Genomic DNA, 16,718 nt, shown 5'->3' on the forward strand with positions numbered 1-16,718 from the left:
ATAGAGAACTGCCTGCTGAACACTTCCACAATTACAATGAAATAAATCACTGTTTTCTCCCTAACCTTTGTCCTGATCTCCTAAATCAGTTCCTCTCCTGACTGATTTAAGTGGGACTCTATTTTCTAGTCACCAGGATTCATTTTTTTCTTTCACCCTTCTCATTCCTTACCAGTCTCCATTTTTACATCTTTGGATCTTCAAATGCATATTACACCTTAAATTTTATAACATACATTTAAAAAAGATTCTTGTCATTATATTTGTATAACCACTCTGTGAGTTAAGCAAAAGTTATTAGCATTTCATCATTCTACTAAAGGCCTCCACAGTGATGGGCATGTAAATAAGCAGAATCAGACAGGTTAAATGACTTGCCCAAGTTGACAGGACCAGTAATTACAAGTCCTGTGATTCTAATGTCAGCATTGTTTTCATTACACTATGATGCCTGTCATCAACAACTCCTATTTGGTCCATTACTATAGATTACCAGTGGAGGTCTCTGCCTCTGTTCCTACTTCTTCAGTCTATTTTGCATGTCACTATCAGATTAAACACAGCTTTTATTAAAAGACACCACAATGAAGAAATTTCCAATGGCTTCCTATATAGAGAATACAAATCAGAACTTTATCTCTGCTTTTATATGTGAAATCTCTAATCAAACTGGGCTCCTCATGTTCCTTCAAATATTGTGGGGTGCCTGGCTGGCTCAACTGGTTAAGTGTCCACCCTTGGCTCAGGTATTATCTCCAGGTCCTGGGGTCAAGCCCCACGTCGGGCTCTCCACTCATCAGGGAGTCTGCTTCTCCCTCCCCCTCGGCCCCACCCTCCAGCTTGTGTTCTCTAATAAATAAATTTAAAAATATCTTTCAAATATATCATAACTTTCCTGAGACTATGCCTTTGCTTCTAGCAGTGTTTCCCTTCCTTGAGTTACAAATCCCTGAGTAACAGTTATTGCAGGGACCTGGACATAAATAATGTGTGTGTGTGTGTGTATATACACACACACTATTATGTTTATTACATATTTATAGTTTATATGCTAAACATGTACAACTACTACCTTGTGGATTTTGATAAGAGAGGCAGGGGTATCCAGTAAAATTCTTGACATTAAAAATGAGTCTTCAGGGGGCACCTGGGTGGCTCAGTTGGGTGGCAGCCTTCAGCTCGGGTTGTGATCCCAGGGCTCCCTGCTCAGCTTCTCCCTCTCCCTCTGCCTGTCGCTCTGCCTAATTGTGCTTTCTATCTCTCTGTCAAATAAATAAAATCTTAAAAAAAAAAAATGAGTCTTTGAGGCACCTGGCTGGCTCAGTTGGTAGAGCATAAAACTCTTGATCTTGGGGTTCTGAGTTCAAGCCCCACATTGGGTGTAGAGATTATTTAAAAAATAAGAAAAACTTTTTAAAAATGAGTCGTCTGCAGTTCCACTTCTGGTAATGAAGAACTATGTGGGTTTTGATCATGCTTTAGCTGAGAACAACTAGAAGAGTGAACCAAGAAAAAGAAAAACACATTTCTTTAAAGGCACTGAAAAGCTGCCAAACTGGTGAAGATTGCAGGACCAAGATCTAGGAGAGGGAGACATGTTGGAGAGATGCTTGAATATCTGGGGCCTCCTTTCTGCTGGACGCATCGGTCTTTTCCAAAAACAACTGAGAAGGTAAACAGATTTTTGCAAGCTCACGGGCCTAGGAAAGGGGGCAGGGAGGTTGAAAAACTGGAGTTGAGGGCTCACCAAGGAAGAGATAAACATCTCAGCCTTTCATTTGAGATCCTGAAGGGCTGTACCCTAGCAGTCAAAGTGAACTGAAAATAGATCAGAACTGGCAGGGATTGAATCCTATCTGGCCCTAACTGGACTGTAGTGATCTGAGTCTGCTAAAAGCCCCAGTTGAGCTGCCTAACGGAAGCAAAAGAAATCCTCTCTAGAGGAAAGTACTGCTATCAAGAGCTTCAAAATACTTCTGCAATCTTTTATATATAATATCCAGCACACAGAAAAAATAATCAGGTATATGAGAAGGTACGACAAAAGCAGAGAAGCAACAGATCATAGAAACAAACCCAACGGGGATTATGAAACAAAGACTTTAAAATGCTGTTTAAAATGCTCAGGAACTTATAATCTAAGAATAAGAATGTGTGTAGAGAATGAAAACACAAATGGAAATTCTATTGTTCAAAGATTGCTAACATTAAAAACCCAGTGGATGGACTTAATAGCCAATTATACAGAGCTAAAGACAAAATGAGGGAACTGGATGAAGTTCAGAAGAAAATATTCAGATTTACAGAAACAAAAGGATGAAAATATGGAAAAAATTTTTTAAAAAGTGGAAGAGACTTATGGTATAGAATAAAAAAGAAGTTTAATATAGTTATAATTAAGACCGAAAAGGAGAGGAATGAGAAAATATAACAAAGTGATACTGAAGAGATGTCTAAAGTAAGTAAAAGGCATCATGCCTTGGATTCAAGAAACACTGTAAACTAGAAAAAGGCAAAAACCACAGCTAAGCACATCATAGTAAAACTGCTGAAAACCAAAGAGAAAAATTTTAAGCATCCAGAGGAAAAAGACAAATTATCAAATGAATGACAGTAAGACCACTGCTTTGCAACCAAAATGAGCTATCTTTAGAGTACCAAAGGAAAATATCAACTTAGAATTTACGTTCAAACAATATAACTTTCAAATATTGAGGCAAAATAAAGACATTTTCAAACAAACAGAAACAGAATTTGTCACCAGCATTTTTGCCTTATAAGAAAGAGTGGACCTTGGGCAGAGAAATGATCTCAGATGGATGCTCTCAGATTATGGAAGAGATGAGCAATGAGAAGGAAAAATATATAGGTAAATCTCAATAAATAGTAACTTTACAAAACAATGCTAATATATTGTGATGTTAAAAACATACAGATTTAAAAACGTAACAACACGGTAACTGAGGAGAAGGTAAACAGACTTAAAGTGGTCCAAGCTGTTCCCATTGTCCAGGAAGTGGATAAAATACTAATATATCCTAGGCTTTTAAAAATCAAGGATGTACGTTCTAATTTCCACAGGAATTAAGAATATTAAAAGAACATAAAACCAAAAAGCTAAACAAAAGGAAACAATGAAATTAAAAAAACAAAACTTGAAAAATCCCCAAGAAAGTAGAGAAAAAAGAATGAAGAACAGGTGAGACAAAAACAGCTGGATGGCAGCTTTAAAGCCAATCTATCAGTAATTACATTAAATGCAAACTGATTATCCCAATTCAAAGACAAAGACTGTCTTGGACTTATAAAGGTATACTTTTAACGTGTTTCAAGAGACAAATCTTAAATGGAATGCAGAAAAGCTTAAAGTAAAAAGATGTGTATCATGCAAAAACTAACAAAGATGGTGTGATTATGCTAAATCCAAGTAGATTTTAAGCAAGAAGCAATACAAGAGATAAAAAGTTCACAGGCGCCTGGCCGGCTTAGTTGGTAGAGCACGGGACTCTTGATTTCAGGGTCATGAGTTCAAGCCCCATGTTGGTCATAGAAAAAAAAAAGTTCATGTGTCCAAGAGTCCTAACAGGAAACAAATGATACACTCAGGATCATTTAAAAGTTTACTTACAAAGGGACTAATTACAAATATGTGTGTGTAGGGTATAAGAGAATTACAAGGATAGACTCTTAAGAGAAGAGGAAAAAATCAGAACCAGGAAGGAGAGAGAATTGTGAAGAGTTCACTTTGAGAGAGGCACTGACCTAAGGTCGAGGTATACATCCAGTTCCAGGTAGCCTCTACTGGAGGGAGCCAAAGGGAATAAATATGCTTACCTCATTCTTTACCACTATGCAATCTCCTCCCATCAGCTACAAATCATGGGGTGGTGTCATTCAGTCCTGAAACCATAAACATCAGCCACCCCAGAAGTCTTCATATATGGTATGGGAGAAAAGAAACAAGTTCCAAAACAGTCTCATAAAACTGCTTTTTAAGCTGGTCATGAGGCCTGGATTCATAAACATAGTTCTCTTTCACTATCCATTCTTAGTTTCTCTCACTTTTTGCTTGTACCTCACCTGAATGGGATTTTTTTTCTTTTTTAAGATTTTATTTATTTGAGAGAGAAGGAGGAGGAGCAAAGGGAGAGAGAGTGGAGAGAAGAGCAGAGGGAGAGGGGGAGAGAGTATCCTAAGCTGACTTCATGCTGAGCGTGGAGCCTGAGGCAGGACTCGATCTCACGACCCTGAGATCATGACCTGAGCTGAAATCAAGAGTCAGATGCTTAACAGACTGAGCCACCCAGGTACACCCTGATAGGATTTTTTACCAGGTGGGGTGCTCCAACGTTCATTCTTTTTTTTTTTTTAAAGATTTTTTTTTTTTTTTGACAGAGACAGCGAGAGAGGGAACACAAGCAGGGGAAGTGGGAGAGGAGAAGTAGGCTTCCCGCCGAGCAGGGAGCCCGATGCGGGGCTTGATCCCAGGACCCTGAGATCATGACCTGAGCTGAAGGCAGTCGCTTAACCAACTGAGCCACCCAGGCACCCTCCAACATTCATTCTTACTAGTCCCAGTGGAAGTCCTTTTTGGGTTACCCTAGTTTTTTATTGGACTACTGGCTGAGAATACAAACAATTTCAGAGAATACTCTTACATTCCATATATAGTCCTATTTATTCCACTGTATAGCAGTGATGCAATTTCCCCGTTAAAAGGGATCCCAGGGCACCTAGGTGTTGCAGTCAGTTAAGCATCCGACTCTTGGTTTTGGCTCAGGTTGTGATCTCAGGATTGTGGGATCTAGCCCCAATTTGGGCTCCATGCTCAGCGTGGAGTCTGCTTAGGTTTCTCTCTCCCCCCCCCCCCCCGCCCTCCGCTCTAATAAATAAATCTTAAAAAAAAAAAAAAAAAAAAAGATAAAAGGGATTCCTCACCCTGCCAGTAGAGTGATCCCCTTCTTTGTTGGTTAGTGACAGAAAAAGCCCAAACCTGCCGGTAAGCAGTGTCCATTTCCAATTCACTGAAACCATTTTCCTAGGAAGATTTCCTAGGAAACATTCCTCTCTTCAATACTAAGACCTCCAAAACCACTAAGTCCAAAGTTTCAGGGACCAAAAATTCTTCAAATGGGTTATTAGGTATAATAGAGAACCCAACAAAAATGCATACATGTGTACACCAAAAGATGTACACAAGAATGTTCATAGTAGCAGTCCTTATAATAGCCCCGAATGGAAATATCTCCAGCGGCTATCAACAGAATGGGTAAATGTGGTATATTCATTAAATGTGGGACATATTAGTGTGGAAGCTAATGAAGTGGGTGCTGATCACATAGTTATCTTCACTTTGTGGTAAGTCATGCTAAATAATTATATTTGTGTACTTTTCTATACTTGTGTTATGCTTCAATTAAAAAACTTTATAATAAATGCATATAATAGCCTTCTTGTGTGTAATGTGTACTTTCTCTGAATGCTTTTAAGATGTTTGTCTTTTATTAGTTTGACTATAACATGCATTGGTGTGATTTTCACTGTAATTTTCCTACTTGTGCTTCACTAAGCTGTGTGGATCTGTAATGTCATGCTTTTCACCAAATTCAGAAAACATGCGGCCAGTATTTTTTAAAAAATTAGACATGTATAAAATAGAGGGGCCAGGCTCATCTCCACTATGTGTACTTTCTGGGAAAGATGGCACTATATACTGATTACTGGGGTTAAGCATATACTTTATTCTGTAGGTCAGCATCCTAAATTTGCAGGTTATTGTCTCCTGGTCGGCCCCGTAAACTGAATCAGTTTTCCAGTTTGTTCTAAGTTCTTGTCCAGCCCGTCAACTCATAAGCCACTAACAATGAACCAGTGTTTACCCTTACCTCAGGCCATTGTCTTATAAAGTTCTTCTCAATGAAAGGATTTCCCTTTACTGTTGTGTTTCAGGGCCACTAATGAGTGATGGTGTTGTATAGTGAGCACTCACACCCCAGTATTGCCAACTCACTGCAGATCCTTTTGTGAATTAACAAGACCAAGGGGTGCCTGGGGGGCTCAGTCGGTTAAGTGGCTGCCTCCGGCTCACGTCAATCCCAGGGTCCTGAGATCGAGTCCCACATCTGACTCCCTGCTCCACAGGGAGCCTGCTTCTCCCTCTGCCTCTCTCTGTCTCTCATGAGTAAATAAATATCTTTAAAAAAAGATTCTTATTTTTCTCTTCATTAATTGGTCAGAGGAACTCTTTTGAAGCCAGTTTGTATGGACTGGGGGAGAGGTGCTGAAGGAATATGGGCAGGTGTTACTCGAATGAGTCACCTGCTCATTCAGTTTAGTTGTGATGGTGTTGCCAGTGTTGTAGGGAGTGGACTGCTGTTGCGCCCATCCAGTTGTATGGTTTGGTGAATCAGGTAACAGCAGTTCATGATGGGTAGTTGATTATTCACGCAGTCACTTGATGTCCCATGGTCAGGTGTTCCATCTCTACCAGGTACCAGGAGCAAGTCAGGAGCTACTTTTCAACAAAACAAAACAAAACATTGGTTGAGGAAAATAGATCTTTACTCAAAAACCAAGGAATCGGTGTTGTAATTCTCCTGTTGGCACTCATTAGAAGCTTCATATAACACCTCTACCACATGAAGTTCCAATACCATTGGATCTGCCCACTCATAAGGCCCAACTAGCAAGACAGTTTGCTCTGGGTTCCACTGAAAACTAGTTACCCAGAAAATAGGTTAGAGGAGGCCACCCAAATGTTCTATTTTGTTGTCTCCAGAACTCAAAAAGACCTGCCACAAATTTTGCCTTTTTCTTTATTGTGGTGGTGAAAAACACAACAAACTGTCACTCACTTGACTGGATAACCTAACATGTCTCAGGCCATCGGACCCCTAAAAACTTGTGGCAGGTCCTGGAAGTTTTACAGGGTTTTTCTTGCACCTTCTGGCATGCATATGTCTTACCAAAACATGTAGAGTGCTTACCACTTCCTGCTCATTGGGTTCATTTAACATTCATTTCTGTAAGACCAGCGTGATATTTTGTGACATAGCAAGATGATCAAGGTCCCTTCACACCACAGAACAGAAAGTTGACACAGCCCTGTGACGAGACAGGGCTCACTGTTGTCCTTGCCAGTTAAATGCGGTCTATTTCTGACTTCCCTTACTAACTGGAATGGGGTGTACAGGGCACTTCCAGACCAAAACCTATATATCTTGTCAAAGTGTATTAATAATTAATTTCCTCCAATGAAGATCCCACACCTAGAACAGCAACTACAATTGGCATTTCCGCCTGATCAAACTCTTGCAGTAATCCAGTCATTCTTTACTACCCATCTGGTTTTTACACTGTCATTCTCTATGACCCATCCGGTGACCACAAAGGGAATTTAAGTGGGAATGTGGTATGAATCACTACTCCAGCATGGTGGCACTAATTTCTATGAGTTCCCCAGGATGTGGTACTTTTTGTATATGGTCATAGTGTAAGAGTGGTAGCAAGCAGTTATGAACTTCTACATGGCCCTTCCTACCATTATAGCACTCACTCCATTGGTCAGGAAACCAAAATGAAGATTGCTTCAGTTATTAAAATGTATCTATTCTTACTACACATCTAGGACTGGAGAAATAACCACAATATGGGTCTCTCTGGACTCACTGTTACCCAGACTCAGGCCAAGACTACATCCATCACTTGACTTTCACAGACCTCCTATTTTAACCAGTTGTCCAGGATGGGGTTTTGGGTCTCTAGGTATCAGTAGATATTAAGAGGCAGTATCTAAAAAGCCTCAGGAGGTCTGATATTTTCCTTTCTTCAGTAAATGGCCACTAGAGAAGGATTAGGGCAGTGATCCCCTAACTTCTCACAGGATTTACCAGGGGAGCTTTAAAAAATATCAATGCCTTGATCTCACTCCCTGAAATTATGATTTAATCGGTCTGAAGTGTGTTCTTTAGAATTCTCAGGTGTTCTAAAGTACAGACAGGTTTGGGAACCACTGGATAGGGGAAGGTTCATGGTTATACAACCATGGCTGCATTGCTGGGTTCTTCTTCAAAGGGACCCAGTCTCTCCATCATCAAGGAGTTCAAAGGCTTCAAATTTCACTATGACAACACAAGTTAGTTTAGAATTTTCCCACCTATATATGTCAAGCAGCACCTTACTGGGCTACTTAAGCCATTTCATTTCTAGGGACTTTGTTATCATTTGGTCATTATCCCCCTTTCCCCGTAGGTCAAAACAATCTGATTAACTTCTCTTCTTTGACTTATTATGGTAATTGTGCGCACCATGTCTCTGGTGGCTATATGCCCATCATGTAACCTTTGCCACTTTGGGACTGTATTATTCTCTTTGAGATCAGGAAACAATTCTACCACAGCATTCATCACCATCATTCTGACAGAGGACAGACACTTCAGAGCTCTTTGGGAATGCTGATGCTCCTATCACCAAAGTGTTTCTTAATGACTTGGTGAAAAGTGAGAATATCTACGGAGTCTTTGTATTCCCTCCTCTACAGTATGCCAGGGTATTTCTGGCATTTTGAAATTATTATTTCAAATTTCATTTGTAGGCCATTTATTACTTGTAACCTGTTACTGAGCCCATGCCTCATCCTAGCAAACTATTAATGCCAGTATATTAGATGTTGACTCTCAGGTGAGTACACCCGTGCCAATAAATTTGCCATAAGTAAAGCCTTATATTTATTCCCCCTTGGTGTAATATCCTTAGAACCCACTTCTATAGATACTTCTCGGGCTCCTGCTCATCAAAACGGCAAGGTCTTTAACTTCTGTGTAGCTTATCTCTTGCCAGAGCAGGCCACATACTTCTCTGACTAGTATGTCTTGAGATTTAACTGGGGATACTGTGAGGTGGTGAAGGTAAGTTCTGAGAACAGGTATCAGCTTAGGAGAGAGCTGTCCCAAGTGCAATCACTGAAAGCCTCTACGTAGGGGAGGCTAGTTTCCTCAGAGAGCAAAGGAAGTTCAGAGGATATGCAGGGTCAGAGTTCTCAGCTTCATTCTTGTCTGCCCAAAAGTCCACATTCTATGTCTGGGCTCCACATCTTCCTCACCAGTGCTCCACCCTTAGAGTAAGAAAACCAGAAGAACTGAGCATATAATTGGTACTACAAATCTACCTTATCTGCCCACTGATTATAGGAGATAAAGGACTCCTTCAAAGCTGCAGTGGAGGGGTTTTGACTCTCCATACATTCTTAATTGTATTTTCATAGTTTTTACCTTCTTCTGTGTACATCCTGTTTAGGATCATAAGAGAAGCCTGGTGGATCCACAATTTTAAATTACTATGGTTATCACAGCGATACTTTCTCCTTACCTTCATTCTATCCCATGCTATTATAATGGTAATCAAAATAGTACTGTAAGGCATGGGTCTCCTGTGGTCCCTTTGTCTATAGCAATGAGGTTATCCCTGTGATTGATTTTATTGTGTGTGTGTGTGTGTGTGTATTTAATTCAATCTCAGTGGGTCCATCTCCTGTAATAACTCTGGTACCAATTACTCTACCAGGGTTACAAAAAGAAATAGAAGGCACACTCAAAATAATTTAAGAATGAAGAAGATTGGTGAAACATGTTACATTAAAATCAAGAACTTTGTTTTTTCAAAAGATGCCATGGAGAAAATGAAATGACAAGCCATGCTATAGGAAAGGATATTTGGTCAAGAACTCACATCCAGAATATATAAAGAAGTCCTAAAAATCAGTAAGAAAATGACCGACAACCCAACAGACATATGGGCAAGTGACTTGAACAAGCACTTCAAAAAAGAACTCTCCAAAGGGCAAATAACATAAAATGGTGCTCAACCTCAGTATTCATCAGGAACATGCAAATTATGCCCAAATGAAATGCCACTACACACTCATCAGAATGGCTAACGTTAAAAAGTGACGATACCAAGTGTTGCCCAGGGTGTGGAGAACATGAAACTTTCATATACTGTTGGTGGGGATATAAATAACAAACTTTGGAAAACTGTCATTCTTTATAAAATGTGCACACACCTTATGACCAAGGAATTTTAATTATAAGTATTCTCTCAAAAGAAATGTCTTCCCATGCATACCAAGAGACACAGAATGTTCATGGCATCATTACTGGTTAATAGCCCCAATGCAGAAACAACCCAAACATCAACAATAGAATGGATATATTTGGTTCCTTCATATAATGGAATATAGCAATGAATATGAACTACTTCTACAAACAATATAGATGAATCTCACATATATATAAAATACACACTTAATCTCATTTATGTAAGATTGAAAACCAGGCAAAACTGGTCTATGGTTAGAAGCTGGGAGAGTGATTATATTGGGGAGGAGGGGCTGGACAGTTATTGAGAGGTTGCCTAAGAGGGTTTCTATGTAACCAGTAATACTCTATTTTCTGGGTGGTAGAACAGTGGTATGTTTACTTTATGATAGGTAGTTCATTTATTTCTGTGGTATGCTATATTTCAATTTTTTAAAAGGGTGGGCCTAAAAAGATTGGAACTATTTGTTTATGCCCCCCTTGCCCCTCTCCATTAATTCAAATACTTCTTCCTTCAAGGTCCAGTTCCAATTCCATATTTTACATGAAGCCCAACCACTCCAGGTAGAAGCAATTTATCTTTCTACATGGTTTTTACATCTTCTGGGAAGTAGTATAACACAGTAGAAATAGTATGGGCTAAAGGGTTTGGGCTTTAATCTGTGAGGCAATTAAAAGTAGGAGAGTGAGAGTGACATGGTCATTTTTGGATCTGCCCATCATGAACTTGTTTAACCAATTTTACTTATTTTTAAAAATATTTATTTATTGAGGGGAGAGGGGCAGAGGGAAAGGGGGAGAAAATCTCAAGCAGACTCCCCCCTGAATGCAGAGACCAACATAGGGCTCAATCCCATGACCCATGAGATCATGACCTGAGCTCAGACCAAGAGTCAGACACTCAACCAACTGAGCCACCCAGGCACCCCACCAATTTTACTTATATTTCTTCGAATACGTGGACAAATATAAAACTTTACATATACATATATCATATGATAGACTGTTATAATATTTGCTCCCAACGAATCATGCCACCTTTGTTCATGCTTTTTTGCAGTGTGCCTTTGCAGGAATAGATAACTTTTAGGGAAAAAGAAGTCCCCTTTCCTTTTTTACCTAGCTCACCAAAGTCTGTTGTAGCAAAAACTACTATTGTCTCTCAATATCCTTTCTTCTCTTCTTACCCCCAATTTTAGCTTTGGAAACTGCCACATAACTAAGGACTATATCTCCTAGTCTCCCTTGAAAGTGTGGCCATATGACTACATTCTGACTGATGGGCTATAAGTGGAAATGATGGCTGCAACTTTTTTTTTTTTTTAATTTTATTATGTTATGTTAGTCACCATACAATACATCATTAGTTTTTGATGTAATGTTCCATGATTCATTGTTTGCGTATAACACCCAGTGCTCCATTCAATACATGCCCTCTTTAATACCCATCACCAGGCTAACCCATCCCCAACCCCTCCCCTCTAGAACCCTCAGTTTGTTTCTCAGAGTCCATAGTCTCTCATGGTTCATCTCTCCCTCCGATTTCCCTCCCTTCGTTTTTCCCTTCCTTCTCCTATGTCCTCCATGCTATTCCTTATGTTCCACAAATAAGTGAAACCATATGATAATTGACTTTCTCTGCTTGACTTCTTTCACTTAGCATAATCTCCTCCAGTCCCATCCATGTTGATGTAAAAGTTGGGTATTCATCCTTTCTGATGGCTGAGTAATATTCCATTGTATATATGGACCACATCTTCTTTATCCATTCATCTGTTGAAGGGCATCTCGGCTCTTTCCACAGTTTGGCTATTGTGGACATTGCTGCTATGAACATTGGGGTGCATATGGCCCTTCTTTTCACTACATCTGTTTGGGCTGCAACTTCTATGGCATGTCCTTAAGAGGAAAAGGTAGACAGAACAAAAGGTATTTGTAGTTTAAAAAAATTTAACACAGGTTGCCAGGCTGCTTTGCAAATAGGTTGAAAAAGTTCACCTTTCTACCAGCAATGTAAAACAATACCTTTCACCTGGATCCTCACTAGCAAGAGGTCATTTAAAATTTTGCCCAGTGTGAGAAGATGTTTCACCTCACTCATAACAGGAGAAATGCATAATAAGACTATACTAAGATTAAACATTTTCACTTTTCAGTCTCAAATCCAAAAGTTTGGTCACATACTCTAATGACAATGCTATACATTCTCAATTGTTCTTTATACAACATCTATGGAGGGAAATTTGGCAGTATCATCCAAATTCACAAGAAATAAATGCTGGTGTGAATGCAGAGAAAAGGTAACCTTCATGCACTGTTGGTGGGAATATAAATAGGTACAGCCACTATGGCAAACAGTATGGAAGTTCCTCAAAAACTTAAAAATAGAACTACCATATGACCTAGCAATTACACTTCTGGGTATTTATTCAAAGAAAATGAAAATGCTCCAAAAAATATATGCACCCCCATGTTCACTGCAGCATTATTTACAATAGCCAAGATATGGAAACAACCTAAGTGCACATTGAAAAGTGAATGGATAAGGGAAATTAGTATATATGGAATGAATACGTCATGGAAATAAAAGCCAAAGCATAAGGAATATCGTCAATGATATTGTAAAAGCATTGTATGCTGACAGATGGTAGCTACACTTGTAGTGAGCATAGCATAATGTACAAACTTGTCGAATAATTATGTTGTACACCTGAAACTCATGTAACATTGTGTCAACTATACCCAAAAATAGTAAAAAAAAAAAAAAAAAGAAAAGAAAAAAAAAGAAAAATACATGATTGAATTTTAGAGGGGAAAAAAAGAAAGGAGATGTAGTATATATGTACAATGAAGTATCATTCAGCCATGAAAAAGAATGAAATCCCACTATATCCAACATAGATGGACCTCAAGGGCAGTATGTTACATGAACTAAGTAAGATTGATTAAAGACAAATACCACATGATCTCATTTATATGTGGAATGTAAAAACAACCAACCAACCCGCCAAGCTCAGAGATAAGAGAACAGACTGGTGATTGCCAGAGGTAGGGTGGGCAAAATGAGTGAAGGGGGTCAAAAGGTACAAACTTTCAGTTACAAAATAAACAAGTCATGGGGATGGACTGTACAGCACAGTCACTATAATTAATAATAGAGTTGCTAAAGGGAGTAAATCTTAGAAAACTTAAACATTCTCATCACAAGAAAAAATATTCTGTAACTATGTATGATAATTAGACTTGTGGTGGTGACCATTTTGCTATATATACAAATATCAAATCATCATGCTTTACACATGAAACTAATATAAGATTTTATCAATTATAACTCAATTAAAAAAAAAGAACACCATGACAAGAACAGAGAGACTGCAGAAGGGGAAAAGAGAAAAAAAAAAAGAAGAAAAAAAAGAAGCTCTAGGGAGATACATGAGAAAATTGTAAAAATAGTTGTGGGATCAATGGCATTTGCATGGGAAATGGTGGATGGAATATACATGTGGGAAACTTCAACTCAAAACATAAATCTAGATCTATCTAGATACACACTCCGCCCCCCCCCACACCATTTGAATGAATTACCTACTCAAAAAGAAAAGTATTTCCCATAGAGTGAATTCCCTAGTTTCCTTTATGTGATTTTTGCCAAGTCAATTTACCTGCCTGATTCTTTCTTCAACTGTAAAACAGGGCTATGATACACTTCAGAGTACTCTGTGAGCACTTGTATTAGATGTATGTGTAGCTCAGTGCCGGTCACATAATAAGCATTTAATAAATGTTAAATTAAGAAATGGTTTTAAGTCTGTTAGGCCTAATTGGCATCTAATTATTATTTTAATTTGCATGTCCCTGATTTCTCCTGATTCTGAGCATCTTTTCACATTTGGATTTATTCTTTGCTGAGTTCATATTCTTTGCCCATCCATTTTTCTGTTGAATTGCATGTTCCCTTAATGTGAATTTCTAAGAGCACTTTGTATATTATAGATGTTAAACCTCCTTATGAGTATTTTTCTAAATTTACTGCATATCTATTAACCTTAATTATAACTTCTTTATGCAGGCTTTTTTTTATATATTGACAAATGTCTATCTTCTTTGAGAAGAATGTGTATTCTGTTTTGGGGTGAAGTATTCTATAAATGTCAATTAGATCCAGTTGACTGATGGTAATACAAAGTTCAACTCTATCCTCACTGATTTTCTGCCTGCTAGATCAATTACTGAAAGAAGGTTGTTGAAATCTCCAACCATAAGAGTGGATTTGTCTATTTCTCTTTGTAGTTCTATCCATTTTTACCTTAGCTTTTTTTAATGTTGTTAGATGTACCGTTAAAGGTTATATCTTTTTAGAGAATTGACACCTTTATCATTATGTAATGCTCCTCTCTATCCCTGATAATTTACCTTGTTCTGAAGTCTGTTTTGCCTGAAGATAGCAACTATATAGCTTTCTTTTGATTAGTATTAGCTAGGCGGGTATTTCTCCATTCTTTTACTGTTAACCTGTGTCTTTATATTTAAAGTTGGTTTCTTATGTATGATTCCTGAGAAAATGGAGCATTAGTAAGGACTGTGGGCTTTCTCCCTCCAAATCAACCCTGGGTAACTACAGAAATAAGGAAGCAAGGGCTTGAAGAACAAGATAAAAAACTGAGAAAACCCTAATAAGGGTTAGGAGTAAGTTTTTACATTTTGTTCCTGGCACTTGCCTCCACTGCTTTGAGACAGTCAGTGCCAGACAACTGATCATTCCAGATACCATTAGCAACAGCTTCCCAGTATAGAATAATACAAAGGGTCTGTTGAAGGGAGTTGCTGATGAAAAAGAGTGTGGGGCTGGCCAGATACTCTAGAGAACTGAGACATTCACTCCCCTACTCCTTCCCCAAACCTTTAGGGTTTTGGTTGATTATAAGGGCCTTCTCCTACACTGTGAGTTTTAAGGTAAATCCTCACCAGAGAAGTTGTCAACAGTAGCAACAGAGATAGAGCACTATAGCTCCTCTGTGGTACCTGGAGCTCTTTGCTCTCTAATCCTTAAACTTGTGGGAAGGGATAAAAACTAGGGTCTGCCCTTTTCCTCTTCCTCCATATCTGTGATCAGTAAGGGTAGTAGAGGGGTACCTGGGTGGCTCAGTCAGTTAAGCGTCTGCCTTCAGCTCAGGTCATGATCTCAGAGTCCTGAGATGAAGCCCCACATCAGGATCCCTGCTTCTCCCTCCCACCCCCCACCTTGCTCGTGCTCTCTCTAGGGTGTTCTCTTTAAATAAATGAAATCTTTAAAAAAAAAGTGTAGTAGAGAACATAAGCTTGTGAACCAAATATCTAGACACCTGAGGAGTATGATCACTATGTAACACAACAAATTACATAACATATACCAACTGAAGCAGAATTATAGGCATATATTTAATTTAAAAAATGTTTTAAGAATTTAAATAAACAATTCAATCATCCAACAATATTTTACTTAGCACCTGCTAGTGTCAGGCACTGAGGATTCATCAGTGAGCAACACAGACAAAAATCTTTATTCTTGTGTATTTTATTTTCTAGTGGTAGGAAATGGCACATCAAACAACTTATCTAAGGAATAAGCCATTTTAGAAAGTAATATTTGCTATAAAAATAAAGTAGGATAAAGCTGATTGGGATTGCAGAAAAGGGTCACAATTTTAAAATGAAACTAAGCCTAAAATAGGAATCAAGAGGATGCTGAGCAGGAGGTTAGTAATATATAAAGAAGGAACAAGAAATCATTAAACAGCCATGGGAGACTATTAGGTATGGAAATAGGGGCTTACAGAACATCATAGATAAATTAAAATAAAATTTAAAAAAAGATCATCATAGATGGATAAATAGCAGGGTTGATGAGATCTTATGCTTTTGAGGTACAGAATATTTTTATGTAGCTAAAATCTCTAGATTTTTCCCCTTGTGGTTCCTAGTGCTTTCACGTTTGAAAAACATGACATTTAAAATATTTTAAATTACAAAATAATATTTGTACATGGTAAGACATTCAAACAAAATAGAAGTAGAAAGTAAAAGACATCAACACCCCTCCCATTATCCTTTACATAGAGGCAGTCATTTTTCTATGTATCCTTCCAGAAATTTTCTATGTATAATCAAATATGTATATATACATGGTTTAAAAAATTTATAAATAGAATACATATTTTCTGCAGCCTGCTTTTTCTTTTCCCACATTTAGATCTACTCCAGAGACTGAGGTTTTAAATGACAGTAAGAATTTCTTTTAGGAGGTAGAATTATAAAGATAATAAAAAGATCAGTAGGTAAAAAAAAAAAAAAGATCGGTAGTTGGCAGGGATTGGGGGAGAGTAGGGATGAACAATGGAGAACACAGGGCATTTATAGGGCAGTGAAACTATTCTGTATGATCCTATAATGCTGGATACATGACATTATGCATTTGTCAAAACCTACAGAACTATACATAACAGAGTGAACCTTAATGTAAACTATGGACTTTAGTTAATACTAATGTATCAATATTAGTTTATCAATGGTAACAAATATACCACAAGATATTAATAATAGAGAAAATGTGTGTGTGATGTGGGAACTCTGTATTTTCTGCCCAAT

At 38.2% G+C, this 16,718-nt stretch overlaps 2 protein-coding genes and 1 long non-coding RNA gene across 4 annotated transcripts in view; 1 reads left to right on the plus strand and 2 right to left on the minus strand.

Moving 5' to 3' along the window:
* Nucleotides 1-13,074, plus strand: part of LOC135363627 (uncharacterized) — a 33,786-nt gene extending 20,712 nt beyond the window's left edge. Inside the window, exon 3 of the long non-coding RNA XR_010409488.1 lies at nucleotides 1-13,074. This exon is cut by the window's left edge and continues 18,532 nt beyond it. This is a non-coding gene — a long non-coding RNA (uncharacterized LOC135363627).
* Nucleotides 1-16,718, minus strand: part of UBE2D3 (ubiquitin conjugating enzyme E2 D3) — a 73,612-nt gene that overhangs the window by 48,970 nt on the left and 7,924 nt on the right. The gene's annotated exons all lie outside the window — the stretch shown is intronic.
* The window catches only part of SLC9B1 (solute carrier family 9 member B1), a 131,644-nt gene continuing 116,622 nt past the window's right edge, over nucleotides 1,697-16,718 (minus strand). Inside the window, exon 17 of one of the 2 annotated variants that reach the window (XR_010409487.1) lies at nucleotides 1,697-6,511. The gene's annotated coding sequence lies outside the window, so the exon portion shown is untranslated. Of the gene's footprint in view, nucleotides 6,515-16,718 lie in introns of both variants that reach the window. The other variant, XR_010409486.1, reaches the window with a different exon arrangement.

This window comes from Mirounga angustirostris, unplaced genomic scaffold, assembly GCF_029215605.1.
Source record: "Mirounga angustirostris isolate CCGP_5_RB_7025 unplaced genomic scaffold, mMirAng1.0.hap1 SCAF_2, whole genome shotgun sequence".
Classification (NCBI taxonomy): Eukaryota; Metazoa; Chordata; class Mammalia; order Carnivora; family Phocidae; genus Mirounga; species Mirounga angustirostris.